The sequence below is a fragment of the Elephantulus edwardii genome, unplaced genomic scaffold (genome assembly GCF_000299155.1).
Source record: "Elephantulus edwardii isolate Elephantulus edwardi_28Jun2011 unplaced genomic scaffold, EleEdw1.0 scaffold00018, whole genome shotgun sequence".
Classification (NCBI taxonomy): domain Eukaryota; kingdom Metazoa; phylum Chordata; class Mammalia; order Macroscelidea; family Macroscelididae; genus Elephantulus; species Elephantulus edwardii.
In genome coordinates, this window is record NW_006399768.1 from 25,034,679 (window position 1) to 25,051,174 (window position 16,496).

A 16,496-nucleotide genomic window follows, 5' to 3' on the forward strand; every position below is an offset into this window, starting at 1 on the left:
CTAACCCAGCAGTACACAATAACTATATGGATTTTTTTCCCCACTTCCATATCCTCAACCCCATTGACATTTTTGAGCTGTGATGTTGGAGAAGAGCACTGAACATTTCATGGATGGTCAAGAGAATGTCTTGGAGAGGGTGCAGTCAAAGTGCTTTTTAGAGGTAAGAGTGATGAGGCTTCGCCTCACATACTTTGGGCATGTTGCAAGGAGGGGCCATTCCTTGGAGAGGGACATGGTCCTGGGAAGGGTGGAGGGTTGGCAAAGGACAGGAAGACCCATAGCCAGGTAGGCTGACATGGTGACTGCCACAAGGGGCTCTTGTGTGTCAGGAAGAATGAAGATGGGACAGGATAGAACAAGTTTCACATTTTTTGTTCATGGGATCACTATGAATTGTATTCAACTTGACAGCACTAACAACAACACCTTCAGCCCCAGCAGTATGTGACCTGCAGCATTTGCTCAATCATTATTTGCAGAATGAAAAATCTCACTTATAGACACTGAGGGATATTTGCCATTATAGCTTGTCAGGGAGAGAGAACCAGGCAAAAATGCTTGAATATTTCTCTTTTTTGTCCACGACATTCCTCTCCTTGGTTTTTGCAAGATTTTCTAGGACCTTTCTTTCCAAGATGTTCTCAGACACTCTGCATGTAGTGATGCCCTACACGTGAAGAGTTTTGGGACATCTCACACATTGAGACCCTTAGCATATTTAAAGACGTAAGGCTAACAAGTCCAAAATCATACCTTACATCATTGACTTTCTATCTTAGCTCTCTATCTAATACTATAACGACCCATGTCCCTCTGTTCATGGGGGTTTTGAAGGGCTGTTGTTTCAGAAGTGGATGGTCAATCTTTCTTAGTCTGCCTTAATCTAGCAGCTCTGTTGCAACCTCTCCAACATGGGAGACCCTTCTGGTACCTGAGCCACTGGTGGTACAGATTCCAGTATTAGAGTGCCCACAAGCTATAACAGTACAGGAAAGACAAGTGCTGTACTAATAGAAGCAATTAATAATACCTAAGCAATCGCTTGTTATGCATCAGAGAGTTGGACAATGACTAGGGAGGACAGAAGGAGAGTGGATGCTTTTGAACTGTGGTTCTGGAGAAGGGTACTGAATGTACCCTGGACTGCCAGGAAAACAAACAGATTTATCTTGGAGAGGATTAAACCAAGCTACTCCTTGGAGGCAAGGATTCTGGGGCTTCGTCTGACATACTTTGGACATGTTGCCAGGAGGGACGTGTCCTTGGAGAGGGACATCATGCTTGGGAGGGTGGAGGGACAGCGCAGGAGGGGAAGACCCTCTATGAGATGGATTGATTTGGTGACTGGGGTAATAGGGATGGGTGTGTCAGAGGCGGTGCGGTTGGCGCAGGATAGAGCAGGGTTTAGGGCTGTTGTGCATAGGGTCGCTATGAGTCGGAAACGACTCAACGGCACATAACAACAACAACAACAAGCCTACACACCTAGACATAATACCTCAGTCTATACAGGGAGCTCTAGTGGCCTAGTGGTAAAAATCTGTGCTGCGATTCCGAAGGCATGTGGTTCAAATCTGCCAGCTGCTCTGCAGAAGGAGGATGAACAATCTCCTTCTGTGCAATTAGTTGCCTCTGAAATCAGCTGGGGGGGTTAGCTACGGATCGGTTCTAACTCAATGGTATAAAACAAAACAAAAACAAGAAGCCTATACACATCTAAGTTACAAAGTAACTGGCAATATGAAAATCATTTCTCAATAACCAAACTGACAGTAGGTGTTGCACATCTATAAGAAAATAATAAAGACAAATTACGGAAGAACAGGAATCTGAGAACACTTATTTATGCTCATAGAGAATCTATACCTAGCCAGGAAGCTGTTGTCTGAAGACAGCAAGGGAATACTGCATGATTTAAAATCAGGGAAGTGTGTGTCAGGGTTGTATCTTTTCCTTATACCTATTCAAGCTGTATGCTGAGCAAATAATTTTCAAAGCTGGACTCTCTGAAGAAGAATGTGTCATCACAATTGGAGGAAGACTCATTCATCAACAACTTGTGTTAGTATAGACGGCACAACTTCCTTGCTGGAAATGAAGAGGATATGAAATGCTTGCTGTGGAAGATCAGGGACTACACACTATGGTGTGAATTACATCTCAATATCAAGAAAAAAAAGGTCTTTCCTACAGGATCAGTGGTCAACATTATGATAGATGGAGAAAGGGTTAAAGTCAATCAGTTCATCTCACTTGGATCAACAATCAACACACTTGGCACCAGCAGTCAGGAACTCAAGACACATACTACATTGAGTTTCTCACTGCTGAGCATCACCCACAGAGTGCTCCAGGTCCTTCTCTATTCTCCTTTAGGACCTCTGGCTCTTTCCAGACTTTAGTGTTCAGGTTCCAGTCTGGATTCTGGGTGACACTGTTCAAATCTGATGGACCACTTAAGGCAGAAGTGACCTGGATTCTTATTCCACAGGAAGAAATGTGTCTCTGGACAAAGAGCTTTAAAAAATATATTAATCATTGAAATGGAATCTATAAAATATGTGGGAATGTTGTTGTTGTTATGTGTTGTTATGTGCCATCAAGTCGCTTGTGACTCATAGCAACCCTATGTACAAGAGCTCTAAATGCTGTTCTATACTGTGCCAACCTAGCCATCTCAAATGCACTTATTCCCACCGCTCCAGTCAGAGAATCGATCCATCTCATCAAAGGTCTTCCTCTCCTTCGCCGCCCCTCCATTCTGCCAAACATGATGTCCCTTTCCAAGGACCAGTCCCTTCTTGCAACATGGCCAAAATATGTCAGACAAAGCTTCAGAATCCTTGACTCCAGGGAACACTCTGGCCTCACCCTCTCCAGGACAAACCTGTTTGTTCTCCTAGCAGTCCATGGTATATTCAACACTCGTCTCCAGCACCACAGCTCAAAGGCATCAATCCTCTTTCTTTCAATCCTATTCACTGTCCAACTCTCTGATGCATAGCACATAATTGTGAAGAGGCAGAGTTTAATGCAGGTAACCTCAGGCTGCATTGTCCAGGGCAGACCCCCGAAGCATTGGCAGAAAAGATTTTTGGAAGTCGGGGGAGGAGAGAGGCGGAGGTGGAAATGTTACAAATATATTTAATATGTCTCTCATTATGTTTCAATATCTAGGCTACATAATAAGCCACAATAAATTAGTTGAGAAACTACATTTTCAGGTTGTGGTTAAATGCCATAATAGATACATTCAAAAGGTAAAAACTGGAATCTGGTGCAGCATATATTTACTTTTTGAGTTCCAAAGCCAATATCAGAGCCAGTTTTTTGACCCTATAAGTTTTTTGCTCATTCTGATTCTGACTGTTCAGTTTCAAGAAGAGTGAGATGGATGAATCATTTTGATCATAATCACAGGAACACTCGGAAATGAAATAATTTTATTTAGCTGATTAAACCTTATAAAAAACCAAATGACATTATAAATATTTGGCAAAATGCTAACTAGTTATTTTCAATTTTTTTTCTCCTGGAATTATCTTACCCATTCTTTCTACTCTTCGGTACTAGTGCTCTTCGGTACACGTCTCTCCCTTCCTAGGACTTTGATAATCCTTCTAATCATTAAACCTAACACAAAAGGATCCCATAAGAGTGATACAAATAAAATGCTTTTGGCAGCAGTGGAACACAGTTTTCAATGCTTTGAAATCTATTCTCTTTATATATATATATCAGAATAGGAAAATAATGGATAGGAAATGAACACTACTTTGGAAGAGATGAGGGAAAGAACTGCCTGAAAGGAATATATATGATTAGGCATCATCTGGAAAAGTGGTGCATTGCAAAGTGAACTTGGGAATAGGGATAGGAGGGGGAGGGAGGAAAATGTACAACAATGAATGAATAAAAAATAAATGAAAGTGAGCAGAAAGGATAAAGAAAAAGAAAATTAATTCTGGATTTCCAATTTGATAGACATTTGTGTTTGTGTGTGTATGTCTTTTCCATCTTTCCTTCCATTGCATTTCTTATGTATTACTTTAGCTAAACGCTGAAAAGTGATTTTACATAAACTGTGGAATCTCTTGTTTTGCTCCTGAAATATTTCAATTTAGATATTATGAACCAGAAAATATATTAATTTTTTTTTACACAACAAAATTTACGACAAAGGAATTTAACAGTATTGATTCTGTCCTTTTGATGAGTTTAAGAGAGAGACTATAATATTTTGTCTTGAGATAAGGATAAGTTTTGGTGGTTTGCTTTCTTCTACTTTTTAAATGTTTCATAATGCATTCATTGTTTTTCAAATGAGATAAAAGAAAGAATGTAAGTAAATTAAAGCATGTGCTCACATAGACACACTCATAAACAAAGCAATACATAAAAAGTATTATATCCTTTTGAATTGTGCAGGAAAAAGATCAAATTTACTACTGTTCCCTAAATATATATGTTCTTGCTTCCTTCAAGAGCTTTGGTTAACTAAAGCCCCTATTTTCTTCTGTCTGTAAACCCCAACACTTGCTTTCCAACTTTCAGCTCAAGCCCTACACATTTGCCCATCCCTGCCCAATACCTGCATCTGTGTTTCTATCAGAGTGCCATGTCTCCATTCACCCAATACTGAATACTACTACCACATTACTGCCACTTCTGCATTTTACTTAACTTTTCATATGTGTTGCCTTTCTAGTTTTCAGCACCTTGAAGGGGGAGACACAATACTTTAGGTGGAATTTTCTCATAGGTTAAATAAGGAGGACCAGGTCTCTAACCATATTCTCCTCAATATTTTAAGACTCTTGTTTCCCAGACTGTAATACTTTTTCACACAACTTGCCCCAGCTCAGACATTGAGAGGCCTCTCAAGAAGTTCCCTCCATTTTGAAGACTGTTGGCTGAGCACGCCTAATTTTTGTTGTAGTGGTATATTATTGAGTCTGGACTGAACCATAGTTGACTTTCCAGCAGGTTTTCAGAAACAGTAAATCACACAGGATTTGACTTCCTGTCTTTCTGTAGTAGATTTGAACCATGTACCTTTGCATTGACAGTGAAATTCCTTACTAGGAAGCCATCAGAGCTCCCTCATGTTGGGTAATGTTAGGGAGGAAGGGAGGGCCCCTGGCCAGGACAGATCACTTAGCTCCAGATAAGTGCAAGCCTCCCAACGGCCTTTAATACGGTGTAGAGAAAGTTCCCCTGTGTTTGGCTGTACTGGCTTGAGAAAACTCGCCACCTGGGAAGGTGGCTGCTGCGTCTGTTGAGCTGGGAGTGGTCTGCATGAGGTTGAGGTTCTCCTATCCAATCCGCATGTCCCACATGTCCCACATCTGCAAGCCCACCCTATCCTGTTCTTCTGTTTACTTGCTCGTATATAAGTGCACTGCAGCCTCCAATAAAATTGAGCTGGATTGACTCTCTGAACTGCTCCAGGAGTGCTTAACCCCACCCCTCCACCCCACGGTGTTGCTGTTTGTTGCTGGCGAGTGGACAATGACACCCTCAGAATGTCTTGGGACACCCAAGAATAGCATATTAGTGACTAAAATGTAGGAAAGGTGTAAATTTATTATTGATGTGTTTTTAATAGGTAAGAGGGATTTTTCCCTTATTGCCTATATTTTATATCTTATATATGCGTACTCCAAGAAATCTCAAGGTAGATTAAATATGTTTATCTCTATATTATTCTTTTTTTTTATAATGCCTAGATTATGGTTCACTAGATTCCAAAATTGAAGTGAGTGAGTGTGTGTGTGTGTGTGTGTGTGTGACTGTGTGACGCACATAGTTGTATTACTGATTTTAGAAACTGAGTTGCGTTATTAGTATAGCTGCCAAAGGTAAAAGTGAATAGAAATAAGCCTGCTGCCCACAGTGTGGGGGTTGTGAGAGGGACACTGCCAGGGGAGGTGGACAGAATATGCTACCCCACGGAAATTAGGGAATCCAAGCTATTTGAGGAAGCAATAATGTGATTTTGCAAACATAAAACTGAATCATACTTCTATGAGTAAATTGCATATGATACATATAAATCATAAGAAGAATCTTTATAATTATAGGAAAATCAAATAGATATTCAAATCTATTTTAAGACTATTTTAATAATGCCTAAAGTTATATCAGATAGCAATTTTTGTAACAGATCTACACAATTTTTAATAAAGATGTTTAGGTTTTTAAGTTCATGTATAGCAATTCCTATGAATTGATTGACACAGTGACTGTAGCAATGGGCTCACGTATATCAGAGTTGATGTGGATGGCACAGGATAGGGCAGAGTTCAGGTCCATTGCTCATGGATGGGTCTCCAATAGTCGCCATGAGCCATCGAGGACTTGATGGCACCTAGCCAATAACAATTAGTATTTTAGGCCACATGCTCCATTAACGTTTAGCATCACCCAGGCAAGTAGCTGAGCTCCTCTTGCCATGTTTTTACTTCCATCTTCGTGTGTGAGCTATGTTCATGTTATCTGCTCTGTAAAATGTTGCTGAGATTTAGGTAAAGAGGAAAAGAGCAATATATTTGGCCTAGGTGCTGCATTACTTATTTGAAGATTCCTAAATTTATTTCCAAATAATCTCTAAAAGGCAGTGATATTACCTAAATAGCTGATGTGCACCTGACTCAAGGCATAACCTTTGCAATCTCATATGTACATGAAAGCTGCACAATGAAAAAGGAAGTTGGAATGAGGACAGAGGTATTTGAATTGTGATGTTGATAAACAATATTAATTATGCCATGGACTGCTCCTAAAACAAACAAATTAATCTTGGACAAAATCTAACAGGATTATACCTTAGAAGCATAACCCCCCCAACACTGAATTGATTAAACTCATGCTGATCTTCCATTGGGTGTTTGCAGCTGTAAATCTTAACAAGAGAGTCCATTTTTCTCCCAAGGAGTTATGGGTAGATTTGAACTATTATTTTTTAGTCAGCAACTCAATAATTACGTATTACACCACCAGGATTCCTTCCTTAGAAGCAAAGAGGATAAAATGAATCGTGCTTGCTTTAGACAAGTCAGATCAGTCACTAGAAAAGAACATCAAGTTTAGCAGAGGATGAGCAAAAAGGTGGAAAATGCTCAGAGAGACAAATTGATACAATAGCCTCAACAGGACTCAAACACATAACAAATCATGACAGTGTCACACAGCAGGCAACATTCGCCCATAAGGGAACCACTGTGGTTGTTGCCTGTGACTCACAGTCATCCTATGTAAAATAGCTCTGAACCCTGATCTATCCTGAGCCAGTCTCACAGTCTCAGACACACCTGCCCCTATTATCTCAGTCACTGTGCCACTCCATCTCATCCGGGGTCTTCCTCTCTTTGTTGTCCCTCCACCCTTCCAAGCATGATGTCCTTCTCCAAGGACTGGCCTCTTCTGGTCAAGTATCCAAAATATGCAAGACTGAGCTTCAAAATCCTTGCTTCCAGAGAGCAACTTGGTTTCATCCTTTCCAGGACAGACCCGTTTGTTCTCTTGGCACCGTTAGTTGAAGGCAATTCTGTGATGATTAACAGCAAAAAATTTACTTCTCAGAAATGCCAGATTTGGATATTAACTGTCAATTCACAATAAACATTTAGCTGTAGCAGTTACATCGAACTGGCCTCTCAGTGACCCCACCATCTCCCCTTTCCTCCTATAGTACTTCAATTTCCCATAAATAGCACCACAATTTCTCCTGCACAGACCAAAAACAATACCATCACAGTTGACTCATCTTTTATCTCACATCCCTTATGTGCATTTATGAGTGACGCCTACTAGCTCTGCCTTCAAGATATAACCAGAACCCAAACAATACTTATCACTGCCTCCGCTCTCCACCTTAGTCTTAGAATGAGTTATTTTAATAGCATTGTGAGTGGTCTTCCTCTACTTATGTCATTGCATGCTAGCAATAGCAAAGCAGTTAAAGTGAAGCTTTTAAAATCTAAAAGAAACCACACAGTATCTATTCAAAAGCATAGGTGGCCCCATCACTCATCTTTCCATAGCCTGCAGGGTCCTGGACTTTGACTATCTTTCCTGCTCACTATGTTCTAGGATCATTGGTCTCCTCAAAGCTCATGAACAAGTCTGTGTCTATCCCAGGGTTATATCTTTCTCAATACACTCCTAACTCTCTCCTTTAGTTCTTAAGGTCTATACTCAAATGCCACTTTATTGGAGAGAATTTTCCTGAACACCCATCTGGAGATGACCTCCTCCATATTTCCCTTGCTTGGTAAAATTTTCCCTAGAACACTTTTCATCACCTCTTCACTTACATGTTTGTTTATTATATTTCTGCTACAATTAGAATTTAAGTCCAACAGGGCAGACACTGTCATCAGGAGAATGTGATTCAGAGGCAGGAAATTCAGTCATGGGGTGGAGTGGCAAGGATTTAACTTAATATGGTTCAGCCCACATATGGCACCCCACAGCTCCACCTGGGATAGAAGGGAGGGATGACTCATGCAAATTGTTGGTACCATTTCTTTTTCTGTAGGGGATACAAAGAGATTAGCAATTTTACCTTTTAAGCAGCTGTTGAAATATTGCTGCTATGTACCAGAATGCAAGAGAAAGTCAAAGATGAGTAGATTTTCTACTACAATATTCTGTAAAATTTTTAATCACATGTATCAATGCTTTATAATTTTGTCAGTAGAAATTATAATCATTATTTCTTAGTTGCCCCACTGTCATATTTATATTGAAATATTGCACACATGTTATATTTTTATATTTCTAAATCATTATAAGTGTTGAGGACTTTTGTTCATAGGGTTTCTATGAGTTGCCTATGACTTGATGGCACTTAACAACAACAAATCCTTATAAGTGGATTATGGTTTTTATGTTTGTTATATGTTTATAAGCACTATTACTTCTCATATAAACCTAGATAAACATCATGGTAAAACAGTAGGCTTTGACTGTAGGGACTGATCCAAGATCTGATGCAATTCAGTTTGGGATCAATCATCACCCATGGTGATTTTAATTTTGTATTCTGTAAATGATACAAGAAGGCTCTCACCTCTCCTGAAGAATATGAAAAAGATTACTTTCTTAGTTATAGCTGCCGTTATTTATCTGGATATACGCTTGGTATCATTAACTTAAATTTTCTTGGCCTTGGTTAAAATGATGAATGATGGGTGTCACATTTATCAAAACAAAACATTTATATTTTAAAAGATGGCCTTCAAATGTTTTCCAAAGAAGTGACCTGAATTACAAGAAAAATCATCAGGCTGGAGGGTAGGATGTTGTCACAATATTTTTCAGTGACCTTCCAAGGAAACAGATATTCTAGTGCCAGATTTTTACTTGAGATTCACGGGGTTGTCAAGACCTATCATGGCATAGAACGATGGCAGACTGTACAACTTAATACTTATCCATTATTATATAAATTTATTTCATCATCTTTAACCCATCTCATTAGGACGTGGAAATTCTAACCCAAAATTTATGAAAAAATATATTTTCTAATATCAAATAAGTAAAAAATATTCTTCCTATGTATCTCCATCATTTAAAAGATTAGATCATCTTCAGATGATCTAACATTTGATCTATAAATAAAGAATAATTTTGATTTCATAAAAATCTACAATGGCATAAAAATGTCATGAAAGATTTTAGGAAATACCAAGATTTTCTAGTTAACTATATACATTTGCAAGTAGCAGATCTATTTTCCTTAGCCTTATAAAGCTTTTAGATAACAACCATACTACTTGTCACTTATTGACTATTTTATTACCCTGTATTTTGCATTTATAACAATAGTAGAAAATCTACTATCTGTTTTGCACATTAATGATATATGTCCAGCAGTAAAGAATGCTGAGGGGTGAGGTAAGAGCAATGCTGACTGGGGTAATGAAAGTTATGTATCAGTACTATTTGGCTATGATTCTCAGTGGTTGGGCAACCATATAAAGATGTAATTTGGCAGTTATGTAGTGCTTTAGTCAAGTTCCATTTTGTGATCTGATGTGGGCATTCTCCATATTTGCATAGCATCAACATTCATATAACGAGCTAGTCTTTGAAACCTAACCAAGTTGGTAAGAGAATAAATGGCTGAATATAACTTGCTTAAACTGAGAAAGTGATTTAACAAATAAAGGAACTATGCTTAATATAAACAGGGGTATCACTAATATAAATGCTGATATAACAGAAAAATAGAAATATTCCTGGGAAACTGGGGTGATTAACAAAAAAATTTAATATTTTAATATTAACATATTCTCAAGCAATTTATTGCCTATTATGTTTAAGAAAATTGATGTTATGTTATATGAGAGATATAAGAAAATTCAGAAAAGGCTATATAATTAGGTGAAAGAGACATGCACTGCCAACCCTAAGGTACATGGTTTGAATACACCTGCTGCTTCTCAAGAGAAGATGGGCAGTTGACTTTCATGCTACTTATTAACTCTTTTATGTTCCACTGGTGGGTCAGCTATAAGTCAGTTCAGACTTCATAACACAAAACAACAGAACAAAAAGATAATTTGTAATTCAGCTCAGAAAAATTAAGAAAAATGTGACCGAAGTTTTAAAAATAGACATTGATAAAATTAACTCTATTTCCTCTAAGTTTTAACTTACCAGAAAAAGATATCCTATACTTTAAAAATCGTACTTCAAAACAATTTTTCATATGAATAGATGGAAAACTATTTTATATAGCGAGTCAGAAGCTTTTGGAAATGTAAATCAAGACATACTGCTGGTGAATATTGATTATGAGCAACTGCAAATGCAGATGGGATCCAAATTCTGTACAAGTAAGCATGAGTGAAAATACTTCAATAGCAAAGATCACAAATAATAGATGAAAATAAATATGCAATATTATATATATATAAAGAAGACCCCAGAGAGTATAGGTTTCCACAGAGATGGCACTTGCTTCCCACAGGATCTGATTTGGAAGAAGCAATGAATGTGTACACCAGTGTTCTCTGGAAAAAAAAATTAGTATGGGATATGTTTTCCTTAATACAAAACTGAGTGGCCTAAATTGACTGGATGGTACATAACAACAACTACTCAATAAACGCTACTGGAATATTATGGAAGACTGTTGGCAAATATAATGAAAGAAGTTGGCAAACCATAAAAATTTCCCAGTTGCTATCTAGTCTGCTCTGCCTCTTTGAGAGCCCAGGTAAGCCAAAGGAGAAGTGGCTTCATATTGTCTTCAGTGACTGATCTTTTCACAGAGCCTTTTCTGAGATGCTTCTGGATGGCCTCGAACCCCCAACCTCTCAGTTAGCAGTGAGCATATTCACTGTTTGCACCATCCAGGGAATGTCCATTAGCTCTCCTTAGAGCTAGTATTGAGGATACTTTTCTAAACATAAACCACCCATTAAGAGACCTGATATAAAGCAATCCTCTTCCTCTTCATAATAATTAGAAAGAGATACGTGTTCTATACCATTGGAGGGTTTTTATAGAAAATTTGTGTTATAACAGGCTTACTATCCAAACTGGGAGCTATTTTCAAGAACTTATCATTTTCAATGACATGCCTTAATTTTCAAAGACACGGGCACAGTACATGGTAACACGGCTGGAACAAGCTGGTGTGGATCAAGAGCATAATCACTGAGAGCATGATACCATAATCAGGTGCTGAACTTCAGACAAGTTACCTAACTCTGACGGAGTTTCATCTCTCTAAAGTGGGATAAAATTGACACGAATTCCCTGGGCTGTTGAAAAGATCATAAATAGAAGAGGCTCCAAAATATAGCATTACTATTATTACACATTTATTAAAAAGTGAATGGTTCTCTTACATTATTGCGATGTTTGATTAACCAGAAACCAGTTCCAGCTGGTTCAGTTTTGGCTCATAGTGGCCCATGTGTACAGAGCAAAACTGTGCTCCATTGAGTTTTCAAGGTCCTGATCTTTCAGAAGAGAGTCACTAGGCATTCTGCGTTGATCTTTCTCAACAGCAGGCCTTTTGGTTAGTCAAACACACAACTGTTTGTACCACTCAGGCACTCCTGATGTGTGTTTAGTGGATATAATTCCTAGAGTTAGAGGTTTTCTAACTGGTCTTGAGATCCACTCTTAAGATTTTTAATACCAGAATATCAATAATATTTGTGCTAAGATTGAGATGGCTTGCTAATACAGATTTTTTTAGTATATTTCATCCTATGCAAATTCATTTTGTATTGACAACTGAGAGACAGTCAATCATATGAGGATTTCTGCTTTTTGACACATGATTTTATCTAAGGTTTATATGTAATGGTACTGTCAGGACTTAAAATGATTAAAATTAAGAAGCCTAGTGAAGTGGGCCAAATAAGAAAATGAAGAGAATTTCCCTTATCCATGTTATTATGTGCTATTGAGTCATAGCTGACCTTTCAGAGGGTATTTAGAGCCTGTAAATCGGATGGGTTCCGTAGAGTAGCTGGTGGATTTGAACTGCCTGCCTTTCAGTTGGCAGGGCAACTCTTTACCCGCCAGGTCTTCACAACACTTAGTATTTGTTAAATACTGCTTTTTAAAATATGTTATTTGTTTAAATACTTCCATGTGCCTTTCTTTATACAAGAATATTGCCTAAAAATTTTACATATAAATAGATTTCTTTTTTAAAAATCATATTCTCTTAGAGTCATCATGGAAATTTTCTATTTAATAAAATCTGATTATCTCTTCAAAAAGAATATAAATCATTTGTAGGGCCAAATGTAAATCTACTACAAGTAACTGGATTGTACTTGATTTATAACCCTCTGTTTCCACATGACAGACTTGATTAGAGTTAACTTACAAAGGAAATTATGGCACACACTGTTCTTACAGATATTGATCAGACATAATATTATACACATTTAGACTTTAAAAGAATATTACAGATTTTTGTCTAAGTGTTCTGCACCACTTTTGTAAATGAGGAAACACAATTGGCAGGGGGAAGGTGACTTACTGGAAGACATCTCGAGGGGTAACAAAGAAAGTTTCCATGATTCCATTCTCTGCACCATAACCCAGATCCACCAATTCCCACTGCAGTGCACTTTCTATGACTTGGTTCAGGAAAAACAACCCTAACTTATTGCCACTGAGTCAATTTCAATTTCTGAAGACCCTGGAGGACAGTGTAGAAGTGTCCTATAGGGTTTCCAAGGCTGTAATCTTCATGGGAACAGGACACCTCCTCTCTTTCCTGTGGAATGACTGGTGGAGTTCAAAGGCTGACATTTTAGTTAGTAGCTGAATGCACTGTACCACCAGGATATCTTGAGCGCGCCCTGGTATTCAGGACCACTAACCTGAATATCTCCATTTTATGAAAGAAAACCTAATGAGAACAGCTTCATGTTTTTATTAGGGCGCTTTGGTGGCATAGTCACAGAGATCTGCACTGCTGATTCAAAGGAGGTGCCCTTCTGAGGGTATGAATCAATGGCTTCTTGAGAGAAAAATGAGCAACAGTCTCCTACAGTTTACAGCTTCAGAAAACCCATTGGAGCTCTGAGTCAATTCTGACTTAGAGACAACGAGTTGGTTAAAGTTGCTGTTGTTAAGTGCTGTCGAGTCTCCCGTGACTCACAGCAACTCTATGTGCAACAGCTCTGAAGCCTGCCCTGTCCTGAACCAGTCTCACTGACTGACACATTAACCCCATTGCCCCAGTTATTATACCAATCCATCTCCTCCAGGGTCTTCCTCTCCTGAACTGTCTCTCCAACCTTTCAAGCATAATTTTCTTCTCCAAGGACTGGTCCCTTCTGGCCACATGCCCACAGTATGCGAGATGGAGCTACAAAATCCTAATCTCCAAGAGGAAAATTGGTTTTACCTTTTCCAAGACAGCTTTATTTGTTTTCTTGGTATATGGTATGGTATGTCCAAGACTCTTCTCCAGAACCACAACTCAAAGACATCAAAATTTCTTCTATCATCCTTAGTCATTGTCCAACTCTCTGATGCATAGCAAGTAATTGCAAAGACCAGGGCCTGGATCCAGGAACACCTTATTCTCTAGACTGACATTGTTGCATCTCAGCACTCTGGAGAGGGCCCTGACAACAGATTTTCCCAGTGTAATTCGACTTTTGATTACCTGACTGCTGGTGCCAAGAGTGTTGATTGGGGAGCTGAGCAAGCTGTAATTGTTAACAACTCCAATCTCTTCACCATCTGTCATGGTTATGCCAATTGGCCCAGTGGTGAGTCGTTGTCTTTTTGATGTTGCCCTTCAATCCATATTGAAGATTATAGTTCTTGACCTTCTGCAGTAAACACTTCAGGCCCAGAGTCAGCAAGCAAGGCTGTACCATCTGCATAATGTAGGTTGTTGATGAGTCTTCCTCCAATCCTGATTTCTCCTTATTTATTACCAAACCTTTCCTCAGCTCTCCTCCTATTAGGGTTGATGATTTAGTAGGTCTGGGTGGTGGAGGTTGAGAATATAAATTTCTAACAAGGTCAAGGACTGCAATCTTCAATATGGATTGAAGCTCAATATCAAGAAAACAAAGATTCTCACTACTGGGCCAATTGGCAGCATCAGTATGGATGGTGAAGAGATTGAGATAGTTAACAGTTTTAGTTTACTTGGCTCCACAGTCAACACTCTTGGTAACAGCAGCCAGGAAATCAAGAGACAAATTGCATTGGAAAAGTCAGCTGTGAGGGACCTCTCAAGAGTACTGAAGTGGAACGACATCAGGCTGGAGACTAAGGTGCGCTGATCCAGGCTGTAGTCTTTGCAATTACGTGCTATGCATCAGAGAGTTGGACAGTGAATAGGGTTGATAGAAAGAGAATTGATTCCTTTGAGCTGTGGTGCTGGAGAAGATTGTTGAATATACCATGGACTGCTAGGAGAACAAACAGGTTTGTCCTGGAGAGGGTAAAGCCAGAACATTCCCTGCAGTCAAGGATTTGGAAGCTTTGTCTGACATACTTTGGGCATGTTGCAAGGAGGGACTGGGCCTTGGAAAGGGACATCATGTTTGGGAGAGTGGAGGGACGGCACAGGAGAGGAAGACCCTCAATGAGATGGATCAATTCTGTGAGTGGAGTGGTGGGAATGAATGTGTCTGAGACAGCGAGGTTGGCACAGGATAGAATAGCGTTTAGGGCTCCTGTACATGGGGTGGCTATGAGTCGCAAATGACTTGAAGGCACGTAACAACAACAACAACAACAACAACAACAACAACAACAACAAGTTCTCAGATGGTGCTGATGCTTTTGGGTTAGGGAGCACTCTGTGAGATCTACAGTCCTAGGACAAGAACATTAAAAAGTAGGGAGGGGGAGGGAAGAAAATGTGTAACAATGAAAGAATAAATAATAACAAAAAAACTTTAAAAAGTAGATGTGTTTCCTTTCGGACTCTTTTCGTGCCTTGGGCCATTCATTAAGATGGATTCTTTAGTTTGATTTTATGTTTATCAATTTTTTTTAAAGATTGTAAAAATGTTGAAGAGAGACAAAATACATTTGCTTCTTTCATGAACAGATGGAGAGTTGATCACACCTTCAGTCTGTATACTGAGCCTGCACGAGCAGCCCTTCCTGAGCCGTCAGTGTCAGCGAGGGGTTTTGATTGATGGGTCCTGCCAGCACTCCAGACTGTGAGTGCAGACAAGAAGCCACTGGGAAGAAATATCAGAGGCGCAGGGCTGCCGTGATGCAGTCCAACCCTCTGCCTCAGATGTCCATTTACATCAGAGCTGGAGAGGCAGGCTTCAGTAAAGAGAAACAGCACAAAAATGGAGCAGCGAAATGATTTTGATTACTAGAGATATTTTCATTACCATTTGATATTTAACAACAACGATAACAGAAGCTTGGGAAGCTCTTGAGTTTCTTGCAGTACCAGTTGCCAGTACCTGGAACTTTTAGTTCTCAGTCTTCTGGCAATGTCATAAAAATGTGTTTGTAGGATACTCAAAAGAGTTAACGGCCAGTACAAGAGATCTGCTGGCTTCAAATTTAGGAGTTATATGTGCTCAGACTAAGCCACATAAATTACTCCCTGGGAGTAATCTTCAGCGAGTCACTAGGAGATGAATGGTTTATGTTTTCCTTTGATTATGGGGTATAATGTTCCCACAATTGTTAAAATGGGAAGGGAAAGGAAAAAAATAGCAGAGATTGTGTAAGAATAATTCCCCTCCTCACACCCCCCATTACTTGCAATAAGTTAATAAAACCTAGACTGGTTGGCACAATGAGAGGATACTGTAGGAGTCATGAATGTCTACATTGTAGAAATGTAAGAATTGCTATCTAGCAAGGATGTATTCTTTTGGAAGGGACTGACATGTGATCAGTGTTTAATATATATTGTTTATTCAAACTGAATCAAAATATCCAGTTGTTGTTGTTGTTGTTATGTGCCGTCAAGTTGCCTGCGACTCATAGCGACCCTATGCACAACA

At 39.1% G+C, this 16,496-nt stretch overlaps 1 protein-coding gene across 1 annotated transcript in view; it reads right to left on the minus strand.

Moving 5' to 3' along the window:
• SORBS2 (sorbin and SH3 domain containing 2) overlaps window positions 1-16,496 on the minus strand; it is a 252,030-nt gene that overhangs the window by 138,653 nt on the left and 96,881 nt on the right. The gene's annotated exons all lie outside the window — the stretch shown is intronic.